The sequence below is a fragment of the Mauremys mutica genome, unplaced genomic scaffold (assembly GCF_020497125.1).
Source record: "Mauremys mutica isolate MM-2020 ecotype Southern unplaced genomic scaffold, ASM2049712v1 Super-Scaffold_100166, whole genome shotgun sequence".
In the NCBI taxonomy this organism is placed as follows: domain Eukaryota; kingdom Metazoa; phylum Chordata; order Testudines; family Geoemydidae; genus Mauremys; species Mauremys mutica.
This window is the reverse complement of record NW_025423279.1, coordinates 142,630-169,992: the sequence shown is the minus strand read 5'-3', so window position 1 is coordinate 169,992 and position 27,363 is coordinate 142,630. Positions and strand designations below refer to the sequence as shown.

Genomic DNA, 27,363 nt, shown 5'->3' with positions numbered 1-27,363 from the left:
GTCTAGAAAGCAGCATCTAACCAGCCTTGTGACAGCTCCGGTTTGCTCGCTGGAGACATAACGAACCAGGAAAGAAGGCAAATGTCAGACAGGGAACCTCAGCTCCAGAAATAAATGCCCTCAGGGCTCCTTCTACACTGCGACTGGGCAATTGACAGACTTCAAATCCGGCTAACCCAGTTGGTAGAGTGTGAGACTCTTAATCCTGCCATCATGAGTTTAGCCCCATATTGGGCAGCAGCAACAGTCCTTGGGTGTCACTCTTCTGCTTATAGTCACAGCCCAGAATGAAAGTTCCACACTCCGGGATAGGTTTTGCAGCAAGACAAGATAAGCACATTAGCGAATGGTTAACAGGTTATATAATGTCTCCGCCCATGGTCTCAAATAAGCAAGTTAACATTTAATGAATACTTTGATAAACTGTTAGTAGTATAAAATATCTATGTTGAATTCTGATTTGGGGTCCATTGGAATGGAGCAACTCCTTTGATTGTCCAACAAGTAGATTCCTAGGGGTTAAAGCAAAGAACCAGTGAAAGTATATGGCAATAAAGATTGTTTTCTGTGTGTCTAAAGGCAGGTATTGGTCCCTGGGGAGGGAGGTGGAAGGTTGCCATATCTTATACAGACATGTGCCAACTTCTCATAAACTCAAGGCTGGATCTGTGGGAAGAACGTCTCCCTACAGAAGAGACTAACACAATAGGAACAGGGATTCTTTGTTCAATCTGCAACTCTGAATAAGACACAATTATTTAGTTCTTAGCTCCAACACCTATCTTAGCAAGCAAGGCTTTCTGGTTACCCAGCTTTCTCTTAGCTGGTCACGATTTGCTAGGCCTCTGGTCCCTTGACCATACTTTGGACTTTGGGTCTGGAAAAGAGCTGGCACAATCCAAAGACCAGGTTGTTATACAAAATGCACATGGATTTTAACCCTTCACATCCAGTAACGGCAAAGTTCTTGGTTCAGGCTTGTTGCAGTGATGGAATAAACTGCAGGTTCAAATCAAGTCTGTGGAGTACATCAACAGCTGGGATGGGTCATTGAGTCCTTTGTACAGAGCTTCAGATTGTAGCAAAGTCCCTCCAGAGGTATGAAGCAGGATTGAAGACAAGATGGAGACGAGGCATCAGCATTTTATAGTCTCTTGCCATGTGGTCTTTGCTTTCTTTGTCTCAAGGACACTATCCAGCACGTGGCATAGAAAAACCTGAGTTCTGTCCATAGGCAGGTCCCTGCATACCTTGCTGAGTCACAAGGTGTATCTGCCTTCTCTCAATGGGTCAGTTGTATAGCTGATGGTCCTTAATTGGGTGATCCACAGGGAGTAGCTCAAACCTCCAAAGTGCCTGGCCAGGGGCAGGACATTAGCACAGCAAGGGAGGGGTGTGGCAGTGACATCACAAAGGCCTTTTGCAGGACCTCAGACTATTGGTCAAAGGTGGTGGGGAGGTGGTGACCTCACAGAGAGATGCTGACATCAGCCAGGCAGGACAGGGGCGAGGGGCCAGGGACACCTCAGAGACCCCTGTGGCTTTGCTTCAGCAAGTCTCCTTCTCCAGGTCTCTCTTTGAGGACTGAGAGAGTATTCGGGTTCACGGACGTGAGCGCCAGGAGGAACCTCTTTTGAGTTTTCTCCTTCCCTTTTCCTGATTTTACTAGAAAACAGCCGTCCCTGTTTAGAAGGTAAAAGCCTCCTTGAGGTTTGAAACCTGTTCAGTCTGATCCATCTGGTGACAGTTGAATTCTAGGCATGGAAAACACGAGCTTAAGGAGGCAGAATTTTATTCCGCACCTGGGATTTTGTCCCTTAGAATCACTGGGGACATTAGGGTTTGTCCTTTTCGTTTCACCTTTTCCTCCATCCACCCCTCCCTCCTTTCTCTTCGTCTCTTGCGTCTTTTGTCCTTTCTCCTGTTCCCCTCCCAACACCAGGAGGGGTGTGTGTGTGTGTGCGTTGCGGGGGAGCAGTGTGGTTTTTCCCCGTGTAGCCAGCACCAGACCTGACACCATCCCCAGCTCTGCCCCCTTCTTGCCACTGCGACCCCATCTCACCTCCTGACCCTGGCTGGGCGCCCTGGCCCCTCGTAGCAGGGGGCTGTAGGGGGGTCTCCTTGCAACCATAAGTGGGTGTCTGGTGGGTGCTGTCACCTCCGCCAGAGACCCCCAAGAGACTCACTAGCTTCCTCCTCACTTGCTCCTACTTTCTGACTGGGGGGGGGGGGAGATTCCGTGATGTCAGAGCCTGTGGGGGGAGAGGTTTGAATCACGAGTCTGGAGTGGCAGGGCAACCCCCTCCCCCAATCAGATTCTGCTAGGGGGCTGGGCTGGGATCTGTAGGGAGGAAGACACAGGAAAAAGCAGCTGCTACTATGGAACCCAGGAGTCCTGGCTCCCAGTCCCCCTGCTCTCACCTCTAGACCCCCTCCGCTCCCAGAGCCAGGGATAGAACCCAGAGGTCCTGGCGCCCAGCCCCCTCCCTGCTCTGACCACTAGACCCCACTCCTCTTTTAGTCTCGCTGCCTCTTCTATCCACCCAGCCCATCTGTCCATCCCTTTGCTGCAGGTTTCTAGGGTGTCACCTCTGCTCTGCACTCCCCAGTGCAGCCCAAGGCCTTTCCTCCCCCCAACCATACATCCTCACCCCCCTCATGCTGGATCGTCTGCTTGGCCCCCTGCCCCCTCTCGGGGTGCGCTGTGCGGCATGGCTGGGGATTGTGCAATGGCCCAGCACCAGGCAACGCAGAACGTAAACCACAGGCCCTGCCCTGCCCCACCGCACTGGAGCTGCCTTCCAGGTGCATTGGAGCCCAGTGCCCTGAACCTGTGCCCTGCTGCCCCACAAGAGATGAGCTGCAGTCGCCACCATGCTCTGCAGCAGAGAGAAGGGTCAAGCCAACCCGGCCATTTAGGATGGAGAAATCAACACCCTTTTTTCTGCACAGCCACTGACCATCAGCAGGATTCCTCCTCCCTCCTGTGCCTCAGTGTGACTAAATCTCCAAACCTAGACAGCCGGTCCGTCCGCTGCACCCCAGTCCCCCATGCCTGAGCCTCCCTGCCAAAGCCCTGCACCTGGCTCCAGAGAATTAAGTCTCACATCTCGCTGGGAACTCAACTTCTTGTGCCCAGAGAGTCTCAACCCCTCTCAGTAGATGATCCGAGTCTGAGAAACACAGTGTCCGTCTTCTCTAAAGAAGTACTTGGAGAGTTTTTTCTTGTGTGACCACGTGACCTAATGGATAAAGCATCTGACTTTGGATCAGATGATTGCGAGTTCAAGACCTTTTGTGGTTGTGCTTGTGCAGTTTTACCTTTGGGCTGAAAGTCCTGCTCCCTTCAGGGCTGGAACCTCTTCTTGGCTGCTCAGGCCAATGCTCTGGCTTCTGCTAGAGCCCCGGGAAGGAGTTGGGGGTTGGGTGTCACAAAGGCTGGGGCATGAGCCCCAGGCACTTCCAGTCTCACCTTTGCCCTTCCTGACTTGCCAAAGACAATGGGCGGCTGCCCAGGCTAGGGTGTGGAGCAGTTTCTCTCTGTCCCTGTGCTTGAGGGGGTTTGCTACATAGCACCTTGGGAGCCTGGGTGTTTCTCTGCTTCTCCCCAGCTGGGGAAAAGCCTCTTGGGATAAAATCTCCTGCCCCACTGCAAAAGTGAGCACCTTGAGTGGGAACAGTAAGAAGCCCCACCAGGGGGGCTGGCCCTGCTTTCCTACCATCTTCTGATGTTGGCCACAGCGCATCAGCAGCCACCCCGCATGCTGGTCTGTGGGTGGCCTTCAGTGGGGGTTTGGCATGGCAGGGAGCAGGCTGGCTAGAGGTCTTTGTCGCTGTCTGCTGGCCACGCATAGGCATGGTCAGTGGTAAGCTGGAGTCGGTTCGCACTGGTTCGTAGGAACCGGTTGTTAAATTTAGAAACCCTTTTAGAACCGGTTGTTCCAGGACAACTGGTTCTAAAAAAGCTTTTAAATTTAACAAAAGTGCAGGCAGCTGTCCACCCGGCTCCGGCCCCAGCTCATGTCCCTCTCCTCCCCTGAACACTCCGCCCTCCTTCTCCTTCCCCTTCCCTGCTTCCCGCGAATCAGATGTTCGGGGAGGTCAGAGGGCAGGGACCAGGGGGATTGAATGAGGGCAAGGGTCCCAGGGGGACAGTCACAAAGGAGCAGGGGTTGGATGAGGTGATGGGGGGCAGTCAGGGACAGAGAGAAGGGGTGGTTGGATGGGGCAGGAGTCCCAGGGGGCCATCAGGAGTGAGAGGAGGGGTTGGATGGGGTGGCAGGGAGCAGTCAGTGGACAGGGAAGGGGGGGTCAATAGGCAATACGAGTGAAAGGGCTTCACACCCTCCAGCAGCAACAGCTGAGGGCTGCAGGTTCGGACTGAGATCCCTGGGGAATGTCTCCATCCTCATTTGGTGTTGGTTTAGATTTAAACAATGATGCAGCCTCTGCTCCTGAGCAAAACCACCGGAACCTCGGTAGAAGTGGGGGAGCCACGCGGCTCTTCCCTTCTCCATGGCCCCAACTCTCCTCTTCCCCTGGAGGCCCTGCCCCCAAGCCAGGACAGGAGCTGAAGCAGGGCCATGGTAAAAGCCACCTAGGGAGCCCCAGCCACTATGGGGAGCTCCAAACCCTTCACCTGCCCTGGGCTAGGGGCCGGGGTGCTGAAGAGCCTGTGGTCATCAGCTGAGGCAGCCAGGAATGCAGCGATAAGTCAGCCCAAAGGAGAGAAGGCATCTCTAGCTGGACTCTCAGGTTCAATAGCATGGGGCCATCTGGACCAAAGATCTTCCTTGAGTGGGCATTAGTAACCCAGCAGGAGGGAAAAGAGAGACTTTTGTGCAATTGGGATGCTGAGCAGTAGGGCCTCTGGGGCTTTGTAGCAATACGACGCAGCTCCAGCAGGTCCTGCCAAGCTCTGAACTGGGACTGTGAGAGTCAGAGTCCCGAGGGCTGACCATCACCCCATGGGTCCAGCGGGCTGGGGGCTTTCTGCAGAACACCTGTGACCTCTAGTATTCACAGGGCAGCCTTGTCCACTGTGCTCCTTGGCTCTCTCCAGCTGTTCCCTCCCTCGAGACCTTGTCTCCTCCCCCATCTCTAGTTCTCGTCTCTGCTCTCACCCCACCCCCTTTGTTTGCTCAGGGACCTAGCCCCACCTTGCCGTGTTGTCCACTATCCCGTTTACCCTTCCAGATCGGCTGGGCCAGGAGCACATTCCCAGGGGGTTCTCCCCTAGGCAGAGAGCAGTGACGGCTGGTGTGTCCTCACGGGAAACCAGCTCCCAGAAACAGAGCCAGGACCTGGTCCCAGCGCATCCCCCATCCGCTGCGAGGAGAGAAAATCACCCCCAGCCCAAGGCCCAGCTGCAAAGCGCTTGCTGAATTACAGGCTGTCTTGGAAGCCCCCTGCACTGTGCTGGGCCCACAAATCCATCTCCCCAGCCACAGGGGGACATCAGTGCCATCGAACTCAGAGCCGTGGGGAAGGAAGCAGACAGGGTTAAACCCTGTGGTGCTTATGGCCACCACATGCATTGGCCTCCCCGCAGGCAGGGGATTTATTGGCCCTGGATCACCTGCACCCCATAGCCTGGATCTCTGACACCCCCAGACCCAACAGGGGAGCTGCTGTTGCAGCCCCTCTGGGGAAGAAGAGGGAGCCACACTCGCCAGTGGCAATAGTCCAGAGGTGGCCACAGACTCTGTGACGCAGGAAGATGGGGGCTTGGCTCTGCATCGCCCCGAGCAGGAAGAACAGAGGCTGAGGGGGGCACAAGAAGGGGCCAAGGTGACAAACAGGAACAGGGGAGATTTTTCTTCTTGTTGCAATTCATCAAAATCTCATCCCTGAAAAGCTCCAGGAGGAGGAAGCTCAGCCCACCAACCACTCAGTAAGTTACATAGATACAGGGCCGTCCTTACCCAGACGCAAACTACGCAGCTGTGTAGGGCGCCAGGAAATCTGAGGCACCAAATTGCTCCAAATTTCCTGGTGCCCTACGCAGCTGCGTACTGCTCCAGCGGCGAACTCGATCCCCCGGCTGGCTGAGCTGGCCAGGAAAGCTGCCCCTGCCTCTGCTCTGCCTCTTCCCCAAAGCCCACCCCCCACTGCTCTTCCCCCACCCCCCTCTTCCCACCCATGCTCCACCCCATCCCCCCCCACTCCGCCCCTTCCCCTGAGCTACACCCCGGTGGACGGCAGGAGGGATCAGGCGCACCCGGCACTCACCGGGCAGTGGGAAGTGGAACGACCTGGCCCCAGCCTGCTCTGCTCCACCAGCTCCCAGCCGCGCCGCTGGTGAGTGCTGGGGGGTGTTTTCCTCCCACCCCCCCAACTTCCAAGGCTGGGAGCAGAGTGCAGCAGGCTGGGGCCGGATCACTCCATTTCCCGCCACCCCGTGAGTGTGGGGTCGGGCCTGCCCTGCAATTACCGGGCGACGGGAACAGGGTCGTCCTTAGGATTTCTGGTGCCCTAGGCGAGATTATTAAACTGGTGCCCCTGTGCCTGATCTGCTCTTAGCAACACAAATATAAGCATACAGTATTGGAAAACTTGCCACATTCATGTTATTAAAACCAGTTTAACTTAATTAAGCACACTGTAATGCTGATGCATTAGCACTAAAGAAGTAGCACTATAGAAAAAATTCTGATTTGACAGAATGATGCAAATAATATAATTTTTTTAATTTGTCAAAATTTTATTGGAAATTTATATGAAGAGGTATTGAAACAAAGATTTTTTTTTAATTAAAAGCAATCTTTCTGGCTTTTTTGGCTGCAAAATCAGTTTAACAAGCTGGGTTTCCAAACAGTGGGAAAATATAACCCTAGTTTTACTGCTAGGTAAAGCACAAAGTGACCAAAATGAAGTCAGCACAGAATCATCTCATCTAGATTAAGGTAGCACAGAAATGTTACAGAAGTCCTAGTGTGCCTTATTTTGTTTGGAAAGACATTAGCAATAGCAGCACATTCACATGATAAAATACATGATAAATCACTGCCTCTAAAGTTCCATCAAAACTGACATTTTCACAGCTCTAGCATGATCTGCTGTACAGATTCTTCACAAGGAAGTGTCCCTGGCCTTTTTAACTCATATTAACTATGTATTTACTTTATGAAAGTTGGAGAAAACATTGTGAAAACATAAAACATTGGCTGCCCAACTTCTGGGCTGGCAAAAGCTATACTGACTCACAGGAAAAAAAAAAAGCAGGAGAATCTTAGTACAACATATGGTCAGTCTATACCAGGGGTCAGCAACCTTTCAGAAGTGGTGTGCCAAGTTCACTGTAATTTAAGGTTTCTCGTGCCAGTAATACACTTTAACGTTTGTAGACGGTCTCTCTCTATGTCTATATTATATAAATAAACTATTATTATCTGGGGTCCCGGACACCGGTCCTGCTCAGCCCGCTGCCAGCTGAGTAAATGGAACCCCAGACCGGCAGCGGGCTGAGTGGGACTGGTGGCTGGAACCCTAGACAAGGATCCCAGGCCCTGCTCAGCCTGCTGCTGGTCTGGGGTTCTGACCACCAACTCCTGCCAGCCAGGATCCCGGCCGCCAACCCCCCTCAGCCCGCTACCAGCCTGGGATTCTGCTCACCCAGGCTGGCAGGAGGCAGAGTGGGGCCGGCAGCTGGGCTCCTGACTGGCAAGGGGCTGGCAGCCGGAACCCCGGAGTAGCTGCCGGCTGAGTGAATGGAACCCCAGGCTGACAGCAGGTTGAGTGGTTCAGCCGCCTGCTCAGCCCGCTGCCAGCCTGGGGTTCCTTGGGGGTCCCCAGGCCAGCAGCAGGTGCTGAATGGGGCCGACGGCCAGTATCCCAGCTGGCAATAGGGCAGCAGCCGGAACCCCAGAGCAGTGATGGGCTGAGCCGCTCAGCCTGCCGCTGCGTACCATCAAAAATCAGCTCACCTGCCACCTTTGGGACGTGTGCCGTAGGTTGCTGACCCCTGCTATATACACTAGTAAGGAGATGAGCATATTACAGTTGTTGGAGGGCTCTTATCAGGAGTAACAGGCTATGGGAAAGTCAGTCGACATTTTTTGTTTCTCTGATGAAAACTGGCCCACTCCCTGCCTCAAACCAAACCTGTCACTAATAATTGTCAACAACTTAATTTTCTGTTTTTGGCTAAGATATTGATTTTTTAAAAAAATATATTGAAATTGGATTCAGGATTGTTAGCAAGAATTTTTGGCAAACAAAGTTGTTAAATCACAATCTAAATGGCAACACAGTACTGCTTTCATGCTTGGCTCACCCCCTAGCCTGCTGGTCCAACAGCTGCAGTAGACCCCAAAATCCACCTCTTGGGGTGCAGAGTGGCAACAGCAGCAGCAAACCCTCAGGTTCAATCACACGCCAATGGGCACCACCACCAGCCTTGCGGACCATGGTGAAGTTAGCACAGCAGCTGATCTCAGGGACAGGTCACCTATGGAGCCAAAGCAGCTCATCCTGCCCTGTGCAGCTTTCCCAGGATGAGATGGATCGCTGGCAGCTGCCAGCCCGGGGGGCGAGAGGTGCTCCCCAGCTAGGGTGACCAGATCCAGATGTCCTGATTTTAAAGGGCCAGTCCCGATATTTGGGGCTTTGTCTTATATAGGCACCAATTACCCCCACCTAGAGTGACCAGACAGCAAGTGTGAAAAATCAGGACAGGGGGTGGGGGGTAAAAGGAGCCTATATAAGAAAAAGACCCCAAAATTGGGCCTGGCCCTATAAAATAGGGACATCTGCTCACCCTACCCCAACCCCATGTCTTGATTTTTCACACATCTGGCTAACCCCAGCCCAGCCCTGTGTGACATTCCAATCCTGGCCGAGGAAGTGAGTTACTTTCACTTTCATTCCTCAGCAGGCAGCTAGCCTCCCCCCACGTACCCCCCAGCACCTCACCCAACCCAGCCCTGACAGAGGGGAGGGAGGGGAGAGAGAGGGATGCTCCTGGGGAGGAGGGAGAAAGGAGGGGGTGCTCTATGGGGCAGGGGGGGAGAAGAATGGATGTTATGGGGGACAACAGAGGATACTGGTTCCAGAGCCGCAGAGCCTGCCTCACCTCACCTCAGCAGGGGGAAAGAGTCACACTCACAGGTGAGCTCCTTCCCCAACCCCAACCCCCTCCCCTTCCCAGAGACCCGAGCAGCCAATCCCCTCCCTCAGACTGTGCTGCATTCAGCTCTCTCTAGGACCCAGCAGCCCTGCTCTTACATGCTCCACTGCTTCCCGTCTGTCCAGGCTCCCAGCAGAGCAGTGCCCCCAGACCTAGTGGTGCCCTAGGCGGCTGCCTATGGCTAAGGATGGCCCTGGAGATGTGAGAGAGAGATCAGGCTAGAACAGAAAGTGGGTCAGGGGGTGGAGGATTTGAAATGCAAGGAAAAGAAAAATCTTTCTCCTGCTCCCTCTCATCAGAGCATCTAAGAACCAGGTGACAGATACCTCTCCCACACTACAACATCAACTCTGGTGGGCTTGGGCTGAGGGAGGATCTTCTCTCCCCAGCAGCTCCAGCACACCTGGGCTGGGCCATGAACACCTCCCCCCACAGATCTGGTGTGCCTGGCCTGGGACAGGGGAGGGGCTCCTCGCCTTTCCATTGGGGACATGGCGGGATGAGAGATGTGACAGGGCTTTACGGGAAATCATTATTTGCCTGATTCATGTGCCAGTCCTAGTCCTTGCTGACCAAACAAACAGTATCCTGCATGCTGATGCCAGTTTGGAGGGTCTGGGAGCACTCTCCTACTAGGAAGTGGAAGTAAATGTAAATCTGTGGCCTTTGCCAGCTGAGGACTGTCCGATAGCGAAACTCGCTATCCCATCCACCAGCTGCAGTTCTTGGCCTTGGAATGGGCCATCACTGAGAAATTTCAAGACTACTTGTCAGGTGCTCAGTTTCAGGTATGGACAGAGAACAATCCACTGACTTCTGTGTTAACAAGGGCTAAGCTGGATGCTACAGGGCAGAGATGGGTGGCTACTTTTGCTAGCCATAACTTCTGCATTCAATACCAATGAGTTGGTATAACAGTGATTTATGAGGACCACCAATTCTTGGCTGGGGGGAGGATGTAAGCAGGGTCAGAATGAACTCTACCCTGCCATCTGTTGGTGATGTGTTGTAAAGGCCTTTTGTTGCTGATGTGCATGGTCACACCCACCCCGCATTGCATGATGGGGGTGCTTGTCCAAATGGTGATTTTTGGCTGCTGTGGGATCCCCAAACTCTTTCTTATTACGGCAAGAGTAATAAAGTGTAGTAATCTTGGTGATATGAATCAAGGACAGTAGAACGGTACTTAGCAGTTCTTGATTTTGGGACTCACCCGAACCTACACAAAAATCGTTAGACAAGGGACATGGGTTCCAAACAATAGCAAATTAAGAGAGATGGAAAATCAATATTTGCATTTAGCACTCTGGGGATTTTTTTTTTGAAATTTCTAAATGCACATTTTATGGTTTTCTACTATTTTTAGTTTAAAAATAAAATTAATTATTATCCCACTACAAACAATCTGTTATAACATACACCTAAAATCTTGAATAAATAAGTAGAAATTTTAGTTACACTTAAACAGATGGTTTCTGCTGATACTTAAAACAAGAAGTTAGTAAGAATATACTGCTGAAGGAGAACATGGCAGAAAAGTTTTGCTGGAAAAGTTAGCAGAGCAAGATTGTTAGTCACAGGTCAGTGGGTGGGTTTATGCAAATTCTGGACTCTGGGACCACAGGGGGGGGACATGATTCTTGCAGCACATGAACCACCTCTGCAACTAACGTTTGTTACATCTCAGGACCAAAATACACCTTGAAAGAGATCTAACAGCATAAGCTTAGGGTGAGCAACAGCACCACTAACAACAATTTGAAGAGATTCAAAACCATCTCTGTCTTTCCACACCAAGAGCAGCAGAAAGGACATGAGCAGCACATGCAATGGCCCAACAAACATCCATTTTTACCTCCCACCACATGCTGCTGTTAGGAACCCATACCCCTTAATGGTGAGTACTTTTCAGGCGAGGGTGACGCTCTCAGGCCTCAAATGCCAGGTACATTTACTCTGTCCTTGATCCAAAATCAACAGGAAAATACACAGGATTACTCCTGCCCCAATAACAAAGAGACTGGGGATCCCGCAGCGGCTGAAATGACCATTTGGACAAGCACTCCCATCATGCAATCCGGGGTGGGTGGAACCATGCAAATGACATCAGCCCCAAAAGGCCTTGACGACAGATCACCAACAGATGGCAGGGCAGACTTCATACTGACCCTGCTTCAACTAGATTGTGGCAAAGATTCCAAAACACCGAACGTTAAATTCACCAAATGCGGGTCAATCCATCCTCATCATCGTAACCGCTCGTTATACTCCACACCCGAACGTAGCCCTCATATGGACTACATACCCTCCTAACTCAGTGTCTGCACGTTAACCTTTTACTCCCAGTCAGGGCTACTGCAGATTATGTATTCCTTACGCCACCCAATCTTAAACCAAACTTCCCACCCCTTGGGTAAGCTGTACGTTGTTCCCTAAGCACCAGCAACTTTTACGCCGAAACTCTGTACCGTACACTTTTTTTTTTCAACGTCATCTTAATAAAATGTTGACTATTGTTCGAGATCCCGGCTCCTGTTCCTTTGCAAGGCGTGTGCGTTTGCTCCGGGTTTTAATCTGCTAATAAAGCGTGGGGGGCGATTAAGCCAGACGCGCTTGCCTGCTGCAGACACGGATCCAAGGCTGAACCTCGTCCCCCACAAGCTTGAAAGCTTAACTGAAAACAGTTTAAGACGTGCTCCCATCTCCGGCACTCAGCTACCCAGCTCCCAATGGGGTCCAAACACCAAATAGATCCCTTTTACCCTGTAGAACCTGTAAAATCCTGTGACCAGGGCAGCTGTCTAGCAGCCTGCGCATCTGCCTGCCAGCGTGAGAGCACGTAAGGCACTAATCCGGATAGTGGCGGCTAGGTGGCAGGGGGAGGGTGTGAAGAACCAGCAGAGTAGTGCAGCGGGAGCGTGCTTGGCCCATAACCCAGAGGTCAATGGATCGAAACCATCCTCTGCTACGCATGCGCTTGTTTCTTTTCCCTGTGGGCCTTCAAGCAAGCCGGTGAAGCCTAGGCCATGAGGCAAGAGGTGGCTGAGGCGAAGCGGCAGCCTGCGAGGGAGCTCCCTGTGGCACCTCTGGCTGCCTGGGCTGAAGGCAAGAGGCAGGCCTGGGCGTGGTGAGGGCCTCCTGTCCCAGAATGAGGCTGCAGTACTTCCTGGTCCCCTTTTCCCACCCACACCGGCAGGCGGCTGCTGCGGGAGAACACGAGGGAGGCTCTCGGGGTGCTAGGCAGCGCTGGGTGGCTGTCAGGAGAAAGAGCCAAGGCTCCCGACTTCACCTGCCATTGACTCGCGTGGCTCTGCGCGCCGTCAGCCGGGGCGGGCCAGGCTGCGGACATGACTCAGGCTTGGGCCGCATGGCCGCGCTTTCCTGACGAGGCATGAGGCAGGCCAAGAGCTTTGCACAGCGTACAGGGAAGTGGGAGGGAGGCGTCTTTGAGCCGGCCTGTCTCCTCCGCTTCTCCCTTGCCGCTTGGGCGGAGGCGGGAAGGGAGCGAAATATTCCCGGCTGAAAGTTTTTGTGCTCCGCTTTGAGGATTAAGCCTGAGCCTCCGGCACGGCTGCTGGCAGATGGGTTTCTGAATGGCATCCAGCCCGCTCTTTGGACCACCAGCTGAAAGCACTGAGGCCAAGAGGCAGCAAAATGGGACCTTTGAAGCTCCCCCCCAAGGCCTCGGGGAAGCAAGGAAGTAGCACAGGCTTAGCGTCATCCCTGGGTGGGCTCGAACCACCATCCGTTTGGTTAACTGACCCATTGCGCCACAGAGACACGGAGCTGTGAGGCTGTATTGAGCCCAAAAGCCGGGAATCAGCTCAGGGTACGGTATAGCACATGCATGCAGTGGTTAGACAATCAACAGCAAGGCACTGGACTGGTATGGAGCGAAAGTTCTGTGGGAAGGAACCGAAAAGAGCACCGGGGCTGTGTACAGCGCTGTCATACACTTTCTTTGGCCCGTTTTGCTGGAAGAGTTAACAGTGAGAGACTGCTAGTCACAGGTCAGTGGGTGGGTTTGTGCAATGTAGGAGTGTAGCCATGGAGACCTTGCCCCACGTCCTGTGCAGCTGCAGGCCCCATGGGAGAGCCTGGCAGGTGCGCCACAATGCCGTCCAGGACCGCCTGGTGAAGGCCATCGCCCCGCACCTGGGAGAGATCGCTGTCAATCGCGCCATCCCCGGCACTGACAGCCTGCTGCGCCCGGACATCGTCGTCACGGATGAGGACCGGAAAAAGATCATCCTCGTCGACGTGACAATCCCGTTTGAGAATAGGACCACGGCCTTCCGCCAAGCCCGAGCCCACAAACTCGAAAAGTACGCTCCCCTGGCTGACACCCTGCGAGCAAAGGGCTACGAGGTCTACACCGATGCTCTGATCGTTGGGGCCTTGGGCGCCTGGGACCCCCTTAATGAACGAGTACTGCGGACCTGTGGGGTGGGCCGTCGATACGCGTGGCTCATGAGATGCCTAATGGTCTCGGACGCTATTCGGTGGTCCAGAGACATTTACACAGAGCACGACACTGGCCACCGTCAATACCAAGAGTAAGCCGGCATGACTTCGTGCACCCACAAGGGGGAAGAGACCTGTAAACTTCCCCTGTTGGACTTTATCCCCTGAGCCCTGAACCAACCAAACTGAACTCTGCCCTGTGAGGGTCATCCTATCATCACTACCCAGTCCGCTCATTTATTCATGCCCACGACTATCCATAACCTGTTTGTATGAGTGATGTACCCTCACTGCTTGCTGGCTGTACCTTGAACTCACCCACCGTGTACCCCGCATTGGGGACATGACAGACTGTGTATATGTATATGCCGTCCAATACCAAAATGCTAACATCCCCCTACAACCTGTATGTTACCCCCAATGACACAATAACTGACGCTTCAAACACTTTGTATCGTTTATTTTTAAATATTCTCTAAGGAACTGTCTTTGAAGAGACGGAAGGAGAGGAACCAGCGAGAGGAGGGAGGCTGAAAGACTTCTCTTTCTTTGAACAGAATTCTGTGTTAATGGTTCTTGCTCTGAATTCCTCAATTGGAGTCATTTCGGGGAAGTGATCCTCACTTAGTTACCTAATTTTCAAAGTCATGTGAATGGTGTTTGGTGCGTGTCTGGGAGCTCATCATGGCGAGGTAGAAAGCAGTGGGGGCAGAGAGGCTGTGTAACAGCCAAGGGTGTCAGCCTTGTTTTTCAGCTCTTTAGAGCTCAGATCCAAGGGTATATTACTTCTGTTCACTGGATTGTTGGGTAGTAAGTCATCTATTGGACTTTGATTTATTGTCTTTTGTCTGCAGGTAGTAAATCAATCACCAAATGTGCTCCTGTTGATTCTGCAACTTTACCAGGGTAAGAGGTGGGAGTGGAGTGGATGGGGGAGCCCCACCTGTCAATCCTGTGCTGTGAGGACAGAAGGTGAGTCAGAATAAGATACATCAACTTCAGCTACACTATTCTTGTAGCTGAAGTTTTGTGTTTTACATTGACCCTGTTCCCCCGCCCTTCCCCCAGTGTAAACCAGGCCAAAGTGTAAGTAGTCTCTTAGCCTATCCATGCTGTGATCAAGTGTCTTGGGGTATATATACACTATGAAATTAGGTCAGATTTATAGAAGTGGTTTTTTTTTTAGGAATTGTTTTTATACAGTCGATTGTGTGTGTCCCAACACAAAGGGCTCTAAGTGCATTAAGTCAGTGGACTGCATCCACAGTACCAGGGAGCGTCGACTTCTGGAGCGTTGCAATTTGGGTAGCTGTGGGTAGCTATCCCGCAATCTCCGCTGTCCATTGGGATTCTGGGTTGATATCCCAATGCCTGATGGGGCAAAAACAGTGTCGCGGGTGATTCTGGGTACATGTCATCAGACCCTCCCTCCCTCCGTGAAAGCAACAGCAGACAATCATTTCGCACCTTTTTTCCTGGGTTACCTGAGCAGATGCCATACCACGGCAAGCATGGAGCCCGCTCAGCTCACCGTCACACCGTACGTCTCCTGGGTTCTGGCAGACATGGGACTGCATTGCTACACAGCAGCAGCTCATTGTCTTTTGGCAGCAGAAGGTGCATTATGATTGGTAGCCATTGTCATTGTACTCCTAGGTGCTCTTTTAGCTGATCTCAGTGAGATCAGTTGGGGCACCTGGGCAGACAAGGGAGTGACTCAGCCAAGTCATTCCCATCTTCTGCCAAGCAGCCAGGCGATGACGATGGCTAGCAGTTGTACTGCCCCGTTTCCTACCAGCCTAAAATGTAAAAGCTAGATGGATCAAAACAAGAAATTGACCTGATTTGTTTTGTGAAATCAACAGCCTGCTAAACCCAGGGTTTTGAGTTCAATCTGTTAGGCCTGAATAAAGATGTAGCACAAAACCAGTTGTGCCAACCTGACTAAAATCAGGCTAGCAGAGGTTTCTGGGAAAACCCAGAGTGAAATACTGACAGGCAGAATTGTCTCACAAAGCCCTGGGAAAGAGCAAGATAAGTGAGGGGGCTGATGCCAGCTGTGTTGTGTTAAGACACAGTGTTTGAAGGACCGATAAGAAACACAAGCATCTCACAGTTCTGACTAACTCCCTGGTTTAGTGTTCGGTGTGTTTTTAACTCCCTCACATTCCTAACCTTTGGCGCTTGTTGAGATATTAACAATTCAATATTGTAGAGACTAGGCATGCGTATATATTAAAAGGTGTCTAATTTCTAGTTGTTAGACAAAGGGGGTGGATTGCTCTAGTGAATGATCTATGATGTAATAAAACTGTCTATATAAGCTAATACTAAGCTGTAAAGAGGGGGCTGGTTCTTTTCGGATACGAGCTGTTCTTTACTGATACGTGCACTTATCAATAAAGAACTTTTGATCGGACCTTGCTGGTGTTGCCTGGTCTCTCTGCGGTCAGACAACGAACTTCGCTGTTGGGGTTCGAGTCCCCGACATCTTTGGCGACTCCGCCGGGACTTTGTCTGACTCTCCGGCGGGGGATCAGACTTTGAGGCAACGCAGCGCGCATCCTCTGATTTAGAGGAGCCTTGCCTGGTAATCTGATCTCTGCGTCGGCGATAAGGCGAGTTCTGTGAACCAGCTGAAGCTCGTAGAAATCCAGCAACATCCACCTACCCGTTGAGTAGGGTTAAGGTTGCCTGGGTTAGAGTCCCAGTGCAGATTGTCGGGGTTAGAGTCCCTGACAACTTAGGTCTGGGTTAGAGTCCCAGTCCAGGTCTGGGTTAGAGTCCCAGTCCAGGTTTGCACAGGATCCAAGTAGTCTGGGTTAGAGTCCCAGCCTGGGTTTGAGTCCCAGTCCAGGTGTTCGAGTCCCCTGGAGAGGTAAGTGAGCGCTCGACGCGGGAGGTGGGGGTTAGAGTCCCTTTACCTTGACGCGGGGAAGAGGGGTTAGAGTCCCCTTACAAAATGGAACAATTTGGCAGTAAGTGCCTGGGGGACGCCCCATTGTCTCTAATACTTAAAGATTGAAAGAAGATTTCTGGAACCAGGTAGCTTTTGGAGCTGTATGTTTAAAGCTGTATGGAGAGCTCTTGTAAAAATCCCCCAGCATATGCCCCAGAGCCACACTGGGAGGAAGACTGTCTGTGGGGACGTCTGTCTCTCTTGGGTTCACGCCATCTGAATTTATTGACTGTGCAGCAAGATATGATGCATCGTGGTAATAGGAAATAATGGCCTTGGTGTGTGTGTGTGTGGAAAATGGGGGAGGGACAGTCTAAATATTCCACCTCACCCCCTAAGGGTACCCCAGCATGTTACATGTACGTACATTATGGTCTTAAAACCTGCAGGTATTTAAAGAATTGGAATCTTTACACGCGTGAAAATCTATCTAAACAATGCCCATTAGAAGGTACCTTCAATCTAGATAAGATCATATATCTCAAAGGAGCTTTTAATCACCAAAGAAAAGCCTCTGACACAGTGTGAGCAATTTGTCTAGGAACGGGTTAATTTGAAATTCAGCTTGCCTTGGTGAAACTGGAGAAGCCACGGGCTGGAATCTGAACTGAACTCTCTAAAAGAGACACTGCAGGAGATTCCAGGGTGTAAAAAACAGCTCTCCCAAGAGCAGAAGCATGTTGGAAATTCTGGACAAGCTGTATACAGGATAATCTCCCGTCTGCCTATTCCCCTTCTCTGAACGTTATACAGATGTGGCCAGTTTGGACATGTGTGAGTATTAAAGTGGCTTAAGGGTTAAAGTATTCATGGTCTTCCTGCGTAATGTGGGAGCGTTCCCAACACTCTTCATTGTTGTTTTATTATTTTTAATTAAGCTTTAAAATTTGATTATATGGTGTGTTTCCCCAACGTCCTGCAGTAGATAAATTGGTAACAGATTTGTCACAGTTTGGTGAGCAATTGAGAATAGGGGAGCCCTATAGAATTTACACCATCTATCTGTTTTACCTTTGTTATTTTGTGTTTCTTTTGTTTGGTACTGTTAGTGTTATATGTTGAGGATTGCATGATTAAAGGTGAGCCTACTCTCAGCTGCAGTAAGTCTGAGAACTGGAGAGGGGTTTAGCATTTTTCTCTCCACCCTGGTTGACCGGAAGGGTGGCAGGTGGATCTACCCCCAGTCGTAGCAGGACTGGGCAATAGAGTAGTTGGAGAAAAGGGACGAGATGTGTACTTGATAACTAGAATTGAGCAATTAAGAGCATGGAACATGAACCAGGCGGCAACTCAAACCTGCGCCAGGGCAAGTTGCAGGCCTTGAGACAGGATTTCCAGTTAGAAAAGGAAGCCCTGGCTAAGCAAGTACCAGTCCTTCAGGGACTTGTTAAAATTTAACCATTTGTGCTCAGCATATGTTGTAACAGCAGTGTGTTTGCTACAAGAGGAAATTAAATAGTTCAACGCCAGTGGGCCATGTGTTTTGCCCAGGTGGCAAGCCTCACAGGGGAGGACTCGAGTAGTTTTGTGAGTAGAAATGTTTTAGGGAAAGGACCAGAAGGGTGGGGGCTACTTAAAAAGCCCACCCTCCTAGCTAACTGGTAGTGCAATACGTTGGTACCCATGGAAAGAAACGGTTCAGAAAAAAAAAAAAAAAAAAGGATCGGGCCCAGGCGGCCCGGCAACAGACAGAGAGCTTGGAGAACAGGTTGGAAACTTTTAGGGTGTAGTGAAAAAAAAACAAGAACGGAGTAAGTAAGTATACACATAGGGGTTCAAATACTTAGAAGAATATTTGGCATGGTGATCTGAGTTGGTAAGTGGTTGTTGAAAGGACAAGCACGTGATTTAAGGCACAGTGAAAAGTTAACTCTATAGTTGCTGGAGGGAACAGCAGTTGAATTTTGTAAATGTACTAAAGTAAAAAGTTCTTGGTGTCTTTGAAATGTTTGTAAATAAATTCAGGCAAAGAAATTATTAGATTGCAATCATTTGGCTATGAACAATTTTGTTAAATTAGCTGAAGAATGTATACCGTGCTATGTAATTAAAATTGTATTAGGCTCTAAGAGCACTGTGAGTGCTGATGTTTTCTTTCAGTGTTTACAAGCAGGAGTTACAAGTAAAAAGTGAGCCAGCAAGCATCTGTATTAATGCAAATTATCTAATTAATATGGGGTAATTCCCTTGTTTTGCCTAAAATCAACAAGAGTATTTGTATATTTTTAGTAATGATTGCCTGCCCAGAAGAGGTAGACTTCTGTTTTGTCTTTCAGATAATCAGAGAACACTGATGCCGGCTGAACAGCATTCAACGTACCATGATTTGCTGGCACAGTAAAAATTGTGTTTTGTGTTCTATGTTCTGTCTTGTGGTGTTGTCTTGTGGCCAAAATTGATGTGTTTAATATTTTTATGGGATGGTCTGATTTAAAATCAAGCAGCAGTGTTGGATTAAAATGCAGATATTTGTTTTGTTCAACTTAGAATACAAAGTGTTTGGATACATCAGCAAAATGTGATATACTAAAGTCTTATACATTTTCTTAAGTAAGAGAAAGATACTACCTTGGCCAAAACTTTTAATTGACAATTGTTATTGAAATTTGCATATTAACAGTCTTTGAAAGCAAGGACATGGAAAGTTAACCCACTCCCCATATTGTACATGGGATCCTTCTGGCTACCTCAGACTTCTAGCCAGAGGGCTGGGGATGGTGGACAGCTATTGGACTACAGTTTGTATTAAATGAACTCATCGAAGTGGGTGTGCTTGTCTTGGTTTGTTGTTCTCAAGTTCTGTAATAACATTATTTTAGTGAAATGGTATATGTGGCATATATTAGATAAGACTAATGTACTGTAAAACAGCAATGTGTATGTGTTCATTGTTAACAAACGGTACATAAGTAAAAAGTAAAAGTTTCTTTTGTAGGTTACAAAAAAAAAAAAAAAAAACAGCCGAGGAGGGAAAAGGAAAGGACAAGTTGACTGAGAAAAAAATAGTTAACATGCTTGGTTTAAAGATGAGACGTCAAGGACACTCCTCACAGCTAAGACTTGGCTAACCCTCAAAAGGAACAAGGGGGGGACTTAAATTTGCCCATGCAGCTATAAAATTTGTAAAATCTGCAAAGACACTAATGCAATGTGTTAGGTTTTTTTTTCTCACAGGTAAAGAAGAAACAACCCAAAGATCCTAGCAGCCTGCCCCTCCTTGGAACCAGGAGACTGGGTCTACATACAGATCCATCAACGAAAGACTGCCTTGGCTCCATGCTGGAAAGGCCCGTATTGAGTCCTGCTGTCTACCAACACTGCTGTGAAGTGCCAAAGACTAACTGCTTGGACCCAGGATTCTCACTGCAAAAAAGACCCCTCCACATCAGAAGAATTTTCCTATTGATGATTCGCCTATTCTTTCTTCTAGTTCTACTGTGCTTCTGGACAGCAGGGAAGAAGGACAAGGTAACGTACTGGTAACCTTTCCCTTGTCCACTGACAGACCAACTGTGCCTTTAGACTTTTATAGAAAAAGCACAGCTATTACAGGGTGATATGTGCTGGAAACCTCTCCCCTGTAGGATGCTAAACCACAATTGTTTTGGGAAAGAAGAAGAAACACTCACTCCACTGACATTGCCAAAGTCCAGGAATTCCTGACTAAAAAGAACATTAAGAACTGACCCTGGTGAAGAAACAAACAATTACACACTGGCAGGAAGAAATTTGTGGGACTTATATTTGGAACTGTGGTATTAATTGGATTTTGGGGTTTATTCTACAGGCTGCGCCCTGTGTTTTGGATAAATCCTTCAGCATGTATTGCCTCCCTCATTGCATTTTGAATAACATTGTCCTTATCCAGTTTTCAGATCGCTTTTACATACCCAGATTGCTCACAAGGGGCTGCCATTAGATTAGCACAACAGAGGGCCTGGGTTATTTCCTCTGGAAAGAAAGAGGATTGACCAAATCCCTGTGGTCTAGGGGCCAATGGTACACAGCCATTTGGAATATTCTTAAAGGCCAAGAACGTGATAAGAAATTGGGCCAACTAGAAAAGGCCAATAGCCTTATTTTTGCAGCTCAGCTATCTTCAGTACAGGCTGGAGTTGTTGAGTGACATGTCATTTCCACCCTTAGTTCTATGACCCAGAAGTTACTGACAGGGATGGTATTGAATATCACTGAGGCTGGGAAGGCATTGCAGTGGGATCTAGTATGTTTAAATTGATCCTGACCACTGGACTAGGCCCACTGCCCTTACAGACACGTCAGGAGTACCATCTGATCTGTGGTCATGCAAACATACTTGGACACTTTCTGGATGAAAGTGTGGATATTCATAGTGCTACTTCCAAGCATATGGACCAGTTAGGGTGGGTGTAGCTTTCACATACCGAATCCTGCTGGGTCCATGGGGAGGATGCATGTGGGACTGAATTGTTTACCGAGACATCTGGGACATTAGACCCCTTGGTATACCTACCTGATTTATAGTCAGTGCCCCAGACCAATGAACTGTTACCTCTGAAGGCGATTTGTAGCTTCGTCTGCAACTGAAGAAACCGTAACCCGGTTGTGCCCTGCCAAGCAGTACTTTGTTGTCCCAAGAGTCCCGTTGGTCCTCTAGGGACAAAGGGGGGATTGTTAGGCCTGAATAAAGATGTAGCACAAAACCAGTTGTGCCAACCTGACTAAAATCAGGCTAGCAGAGGTTTCTGGGAAAACCCAGAGTGAAATACTGACAGGCAGAATTGTCTCACAAAGCCCTGGGAAAGAGCAAGATAAGTGAGGGGGCTGATGCCAGCTGTGTTGTGTTAAGACACAGTGTTTGAAGGACCGATAAGAAACACAAGCATCTCACAGTTCTGACTAACTCCCTGGTTTAGTGTTCGGTGTGTTTTTAACTCCCTCACATTCCTAACCTTTGGCGCTTGTTGAGATATTAACAATTCAATATTGTAGAGACTAGGCATGCGTATATATTAAAAGGTGTCTAATTTCTAGTTGTTAGACAAAGGGGGTGGATTGCTCTAGTGAATGATCTATGACGTAATAAAACTGTCTATATAAGCTAATACTAAGCTGTAAAGAGGGGGCTGGTTCTTTTCGGATACGAGCTGTTCTTTACTGATACGTGCACTTATCAATAAAGAACTTTTGATCGGACCTTGCTGGTGTTGCCTGGTCTCTCTGCGGTCAGACAACGAACTTCGCTGTTGGGGTTCGAGTCCCCGACAAATCCTTGAGGGGGCCATTCTGTGTGACAGTTGTTTGTGTTTCTTCTTGATGCAAAGCCACCCCTTTTGTTGATTTTAATTCCCTGTAAGCTATGCCGTCAGTCACCCCTCCCTCCATCAGAGCAATGGCAGACAATTGTTTCACACCTTTTCTCAGCGCAGAACCGGAAGCTGCAAAAGCAAAACCAGGCAAGGAGGCGACAGCAGTGACAAGAGTGATGAGGACATAGACATGGTCATAGACTTCTCACAAAGTACGAGCCGGGCAATGTGCCCTGGCAATGTGCACATCATGCTGATGAGCTCTGCATCACCTGTGCTGATCAGCACACCACGCTGGCCAAACAGGAAACGAAATTAAAAAGTTTGCTGGCCTTTTCCTGTCTACCTGGCCAGTGCATCTGAGTTGAGAGTGCTATCCAGAGCGGTCACAATGGAGCACTCTGGGATAGCTCCGGAGGCTAATACCTTCAAATTGTGTACACACTACCCTAAATTCGACCAGGCGAGGCTGAGTTCAGTGCTAATCCCCTTGTTGGAGGTGGAGTAAAGAAATCAATTTAAAGAGCCCTTTAATTTGAAAAAAAGGGCTTTGTCGTGTGGATGGGTCCAGGGTTAAATCGAGGTAACGCTGCTAAATTCGACCTAAAGTCATAGTGTAGACCAGGCCTCAGAGGGATTTTATAGCTACTGTCTGGCTGGGTGTCCAAAAAGGGAGCAACCCTCCCCGCCCGCTTCCATTGATCACACTTGGTAACTACTAAGCAGAAGCACAGGATCATAGATTGATTTGCTGAGTCTCCTGCAGGCCTTCCTAACGGCACAGCAGGGCTGCTCTTGGATCTGCACAATGTTGTTTTGTTTAGCAGTGACTGTGAAGGCACTTCCAGCTATTTGGCCGTGGGCACTCTGGTATTAAGTGGACACCCTGTCTTAGCTGTGTATGGCTGTATTGCTTGTAGATTTATATATTCTGTATTGATGTTACCAAATGGAGTATTTTGCAGCTGTCTGCTATAATTTGTTTAACTTGTATGAAATATGAATATGCTCCCTCAGACTTAACTACCTGCCTTTCACACACTCCCTGCCCCTCGCTCTCTGGGGTGGGAACAAGCCACCAGCATGTGTGTCCATTGGATTTTTTTTATTTAATTACTTCTCATTGTTAAATTATTTATGAGTGGTTTTTAAATTTCATTGCAGTGCGTTTTCTTCCTGCCACTGTCACCTGGCAGCTCAGGGATGTGAGATTCTCCTCCATTGCGTTTCTGCCCACGGAAAAAGAAGAGAGACCACACGTCAGTACCTTTGGTAATAAAAGCAACCTGGAAACAAACCAGCTGTCTCCTCAGTGTTCAGTTTGTGTCTCTGTTGGTGCAGTTGATGTGTGTGCAGCACAGGGGCACTGTGTGCTCACATGGGAATTCACCACCCTTGGTGCAGGATTTGACTTGTTCCTGGAGTGAATGTAGCACTGTGGAGTGTCAGGCACAAGCTGCATGACCCCCTCCATTTATCCTTGGCGCAGATACAGCCCAGGCAGCTCTACTGCAACCTCCCATCCTACTTCCCTCCACCATCATCTGCACAGCCCACCTGTCAAGGCAGGAGGGGAATGTTGCTCCATGGATCCTGGCTCTCAGATGGGACTGCCCTGGGATGGGGGTGTGTGGTTGCATCCATTAGGTCACCAGACTGAGCCTTCTAATATCCTTGGTGATTGTTCCCAAGATCCAGGACTTTGTGCTCAAACAAAGAAACATCTCCCAGCTTCCTGGTTGAAAATAAGGCCCTTTCCTTGCAATATACAGGAAGCAGCTCTTCACCCCAGATGGGACTTGAACCCACAATCTCTGGCTTCGGAAGCCAATGCCTTATCCATTAGGCCACTGGAGCCCTGATGTACAGCTGCTGAAGAGATGGAAATTTCCTCTCATAAATGCACATTCCTCGCATTTGCTTCAACACTAAATAGCCCCTTTATGTGCCTTACAGAAATATCTGCATCCCCTGGCAGCGAGGCTACTGGGCAGGTGGCTGACAGAGCTGAGCACCACCTTTCTGCCAGCCATCTTTAGAGAAGAACCCCACCCTAGAGTTACCCCTCCCTCCTTCAGCACCTCCACGGCTGTGGCTCTGAGCAACAGTAGGATGATTAGGGGGCAAATCTGGGGCTGGAAGGGGGGTAAGGTCAGCCTGTAAAGAGGAACAAGGGGGAGGCTGTGGGCTGCTGGTTGGTTGTTGGGATCAGAGCCTCTAGACCAAAGCTGCACAGTGACCTGACACCCAGGGTTATAGGGCCGACATAGTGACCCCCTTACTGGCCTCGGTGAACCCCAAACCCTTGTTACTAAGGGCACTGAGGAGTGTCTGTCACTTAAAGCTTCTGGGAGCTCCCCAGCAGGCTGCGGGCGTCAGCCGCCTCCTGCCTCACAGGTTAGACTCTTGGCAGTGTGCCAGCCACCCCCTCGCTTGCAGGCCCAGTGAAGGAAGAAGGAAGCCCAGTGCTGGCAGAAGAGGGTTTTGATTAATCAACCTCTGTGTTATGGGCACAGGACGCTTCCACTGTGTCCCTCTGCTGGCTTTTCTTCAGCAGCGCCTAGCGGCCCTGGCTCCAGGCTAGTGCCTGGTGAGCTCTGGCACTGGCAGGAAGCGCTGCAGGGTGCTGGGCAGCGGCCCTGGCAAACCAGCTGCTGGTAGGTGTCTCTGTGGTATCATGGGTCAGTGAGTTCAGCTGTTAATGGAAAGGAGGGGGGGTTATGCTCCCCCAGGGATGCCACTGAAGGCTCCTTGTGGGCTCCTCAAGGTCTGCTGGGAGCCGTGATGTTCCCCTTTTGCCACCTCGAAGGCTCCCTCTTGGACACAGTGGGGTCACCTGCTGCCTACAAGAGTGTGGGGGCCGTGCTGCAAAAGCCCATCTCCAAGCAGCCGTGCCGGAGCCTCAGGTTTAATCCTCAAGGCCGAGCGCAAAACCTTCAGCCAGGAACGTTTCACTCCCTTCCCGCCTCTGCCCAAGGGAGAAGCGGAGGAGACAGGCCGGCTCAAGAACGTCTCCCTCCCACTTCCCTGGTACACCCTGTACCTTGGCCTGCCTCATGCCTCCTCAGGAAAGCGCGGCCATGCGGCCCAAGCCTGAGTCACGTCCCCGGCCTGGCCCGCCCCGCCCCGGCTGACGGCGCACAGAGCCACGCGAGTCAATGGCAGGTCGAGTAAGGAACCTCGGCTCTTTCCCCTGACAGCCACACACGCAGCACTGCCCAGCGCACCGAGAGACTTAACATATAGACACTGAGTTAGGAGAGTATGTTGTCCATATGAGGGCTACGTTCGGGTGTGGAGTATAACGAGCGGTTACGACGATGAGGATGGATTGACCCGCGTTTGGTGAGGTTTAACGTTCGGTGTTTTGGAATCTTTGCCACAATCTAGTTGAAGCAGGGTCAGTATGAAGTCTGCCCTGCCATCTGTTGGTGATCTGTCATCAAGGCCTTTTGGGGCTGATGTCATTTGCATGGTTACACCCACCCCGGATTGCATGATGGGAGTGCTTGTCCAAACGGTCATTTCAGCTGCTGCGGGATCCCCAGTCTCTTTGTTATTGGGGCAGGAGTAATCCAGTGTATTTTCCTGTTGATTTTGGATCAAGGACAGAGTAACTGTACCTGGCATTTGAGGCCTGAGAGCGTCACCCTCGCCTGAAAAGTATTCACCATTAAGGGGTATGGGTTCCTAACAGCAAAATCTGGTGGGAGGTGGGAATAGATGTTTGTGGGCATTGAGTGGGTGCTGGTGTGGATAAGACAGAGGGGGTTTTGAATCTCTTCAAATTGTTGTTAGTGCTGCTGTTGCTTCCCCCTAAGCTTATGCCGTTCTCTCTCTTTCTCGGTGTGTTTTGGTCTTGAGAGGTAAAAGGCTGCTCTGTGTGTGGTGTTATGGAGTGAGGTAGCAAACGTTAGTTGCAGAGGTGGGGCATGTGCTGCAAAAGTCATGGGCGTCCCCACCTGCCCGTGCCCCGGTCCCAGAGTCCAGAATTTCCATAAACCCACCTACTGACCTGTGACTAACAATCTCGCTCTGCTAACTCTTCCAGCAAAACAGGCCAAAGAAAGTGTATGCAAGTGCTGTACCACAGCCCCGGTGCTCTTTTCGGTTCCTTCCCACAGAACTTTCGCTCCATACCAGTTCCTTGCTGTTGCTTGTCTAACCACTGCAGGCATGTGCTATACCGTACCCTGAGCTGATTCCCGGCTTTTGTGCTCAATACAGCCTTGCTCCTCTGTGGCGCAATGGGTCAGCACGTTTGGCTGTTAACCGAAAGGATGGTGGTTTGAGCCCACCCAGGGACGATGCTAAGCCCATGCAACTTCCTTGCTTCCCCGAGACCTGTGGGAGAGCCTCAAAGGTCCCATTTTGCTGCCTCTTGGTCTCAGTGCTTTCAGCTGATGGTCCAAAGAGTGGGCTGGATGCCATTCAGAAACCTATCTGCCAGCAGCCGTGCCGGAGGCTCAGGCTTAATCCTCAAAGCCATGCACAAAAACTTTCAGCCGGGAACATTTCGCTCCCTTCCCGCCTCCGCCCAAGCGGCAAGGGAGAAGCGGAGGAGACAGGCCGGCTCAAAGACGCCTCCCTCCCACTTCCCTGGTACACCCTGTACCTTGGCCTGCCTCATGCCTCGTCAGGAAAGCGCGGCCATGCGGCCCAAGCCTGAGTCACGTCCGCGGCCTGGCCCGTCCCGCCCCGGCTGACGGCGCGCAGAGCCACGCGAGTCAATGGCAGGTCGAGTCGGGAGCCTCGGCTCTTTCCCCTGACAGCCACACACACAGCGCTGCCTAGCGCCCCCAGAGCCTCCCTCGTGTTCTCCCGCAGCAGCCGCCTGCCGGTGTGGGTGGGAAAAGGGGACCAGGAAGCACTGCAGCCTCATTCCAGGACAGGAGGCCCTCGCCACGCCCAGGCCTGCCTCTTGCCTTCAGCCCAGGCAGCCAGAGGTGCCGGGGAAGCTCCCTGGCAGGCCACTTCGCCTCAGCCACCTCTTGCCTCATGGCCTAGGCTCTTGGGGCTCTGCTGGTCACTGGCTCGCTTGAAGGCCCAGAGGGAAAAGAAACAAGCGCACGCCTAGCAGAGGATGGTTTCCGACCCATCGACCTCTGGGTTATGGGCCCAGCATGCTCCTGCTGTGCCACTCTGCTGGTTCTTCACACCCTCCCCCTGCCACCTAGCTGCCACTATCCGGATTAGTGTCTTACGCGCTCTCGTGCTGGCAGGCAGATGCGCAGGCTGCTAGGCAGCTGCCCTGGTCACAGGATTTTACAGCTTCTACAGGGTAAAAGGGATCTATTTGGGGTTTGGACCCCATTGGGAGCTGGGTAGCTGAGTGCCGGAGACGGGAGCACTTCTTAAACAGTTTTCAGTTAAGCTTTCAAGCTTGTGGGGGACGAGGTTCAGCCTTGGATCTGTGTCTGCAGCAGGCAAGCGCATCTGGCTCAATCGCCCCCCCCGCTGTATTAGCAGACTAAAACCCGGAGCAAATGCACACACCTTGCAGGAGCCGGGATCTCGAACAAAAG

The 27,363-nt window shown here is 50.6% G+C and overlaps 2 long non-coding RNA genes and 1 other non-coding gene across 3 annotated transcripts; 1 reads left to right on the top strand and 2 right to left on the bottom strand.

The window, feature by feature from the left end:
• Positions 1 to 1,673: 1,673 nt before the first annotated feature.
• On the top strand, positions 1,674 to 23,134 carry LOC123359654. Its single transcript, XR_006575902.1, has 3 exons — positions 1,674 to 1,693; positions 14,446 to 14,563; positions 23,003 to 23,134. It is a non-coding gene; the product is annotated as an uncharacterized LOC123359654 (long non-coding RNA).
• Positions 22,927 to 23,724, bottom strand: LOC123359653. Its single transcript, XR_006575901.1, has 2 exons — positions 23,396 to 23,724; positions 22,927 to 23,067 (listed from the first exon to the last, which is right to left on the bottom strand). It is a non-coding gene; the product is annotated as an uncharacterized LOC123359653 (long non-coding RNA).
• On the bottom strand, positions 23,623 to 23,695 carry TRNAR-CCG. Its single transcript has one exon. It is a non-coding gene; the product is annotated as a tRNA-Arg (tRNA).
• Positions 23,725 to 27,363: the final 3,639 nt, after the last annotated feature.